Raw genomic sequence first — 2154 nt, 5'->3', positions numbered from 1 at the left:
TATTTGTGTATAAGTGAATATACAACAGTCAATAATAATATTGTAATATTCGTAATACACTAACACCTATATATATTATATTACTATCGTAAATCGTGATACGTCACTTATAAGTTTTAACTATAGTCTATACCACAGATTGAACAGATAATACCGTATATATACCGCCTGAACGTCTTGAACCTTAGTCAGCTATAGCCAATAGGTAATAGAACATACGAATATAATATAGCGAATTATATTTCAATACGCCTAATCGCATTAAAATAAAGTAAAAGCACAATAATTACACAAACACTAACAAGTAACAACACGCTGTTGTTTATAATTAAGTCAAGGTAAATAAACACCGCAGGATTATATAATTTAAATACCCATAGACCATAGGTAGGCGCTAGGTATTAATATACATAATATATTATATATTTATATATAAACGAATATACGTATATAAACTTTATAAACATGGGAAACAAGAAAATTAGATATACCACATAATACTACATAACCTACGTAATTAGCTACCATCGATTTTATAAAAATATAATGGTTACGTATTTATATTGTGCTAATTAGTAATTAGCAGGTACTTATAATAATAATATCGATTTTTATGTATAGGTTCATGAACAAATGTAATTGTATCGATAATAAAAGGTATAATATAAATGTATTAAATAAGTATATATATAATGCATATAGGTACATTATAAATTATACAGAGTGTTTCAGTTTATTGTACCGTAGAAACTTTGAGAATTATTTCATGTCAGAGATGATGATGGAAATGTGGAACAAAAAACTTATTTTTCCTTATGCGTATTCCTAGTGGATTTTCAGAGTACTTTACGGCCGGTTTACAGTATATATTTCATATGATATAAACTCATTGAATTATTGAAATAATAAATGCACTGCACTAAAGTAAATACTGTCGCCCCAAAACCCTTTATTTTGATATCACACTCAAATTTTTGAAAACTAAAACTGTCTTCAACTTTCAACTGTCAGCATCAGAAAATCTCAAAAATTGTGTAATAAATAGGGGATTGGGGAATTCAATTTTATTTAAATTAAAGTTTAAGGATTTATCATTAAAATAACAAAACAGTAACCAAATGCAAACAATAATACTTCATTACTGCATTTTTATTTTAATCAAAAATTTGCTTCACTACGAGATTTTCTGTCTCCATAACTCCAATTTTTATGATAGGTAGGTACTACGTGAATTTTTTGAATTTGGATGTGACGCTGGGCGCTTGGGCTGCAGGCGTTTAAAATTGAATAGAAATCGTAGTTTGTAACTACCCTTAGGCCTTAAAATAATTCCCCCAAAAATCTCAGGATATGTTTTTGATTTTACTCACATAAGGATAAGATCATTATCAACGCTTATATATACACCTACGAACAACTAGCTAAAATACTCTGAAAATATATTACTTGTAGGTATTATTCAACAAAAAAAAAGGTGGGTAAGTGGATGTCGCTCTGCTGTACAGTAGGTTAGAAGTGGGTCACTGTATAATGGACAGTATTAAATTTGAATTCAATGATATAATATCACTGTATAAGAAAAACGATTCTGAGCGGAGACGGTATATCAGTCTATGTATTAGACATATATATACTTATCTATGATATTAAAAAAAAATTGACCTATAATAGGTACCTATAATAAATTCCAAATTAATCATATCATAATATCTATTAGGTACTTATAAGTTATAACGCGTTATACATCAACAAAAAACCGTGGTAAAATCATAGATATATAATAGTATACTTTAGAAGTTTCAAGTACCCACGAATAATATTATACAATCACAACAAAATAACTAAAATAGTTATCCTAGGTTTTTAATATGTAATTTCGTCCAAATTTGTACTTAAAATTACTATAAAAATAAACTGTGTAAATGTATTTTTTAGATTTTTTGGTAACAGAATTAATTACTTACGTGGAATCTTGTTTTAAATTTTTAATTCTTAGATACAAAAATTGAACATTTTATAAATTTTTAACTACAAAATAATTTTTCAAATTAAGATTTGATAAATTTTGTCAAAATTTGATCTTTAAATGCTTATAAAAAAAAATTGTGCCTATGTATTTTTAATATTTTTCAACTGATATTGTAACAATATATC

Source organism: Acyrthosiphon pisum, chromosome A1 (genome assembly GCF_005508785.2).
Source record: "Acyrthosiphon pisum isolate AL4f chromosome A1, pea_aphid_22Mar2018_4r6ur, whole genome shotgun sequence".
NCBI classification, from domain to species: domain Eukaryota; kingdom Metazoa; phylum Arthropoda; class Insecta; order Hemiptera; family Aphididae; genus Acyrthosiphon; species Acyrthosiphon pisum.
Note: the sequence above shows the minus strand (reverse complement) of the source record.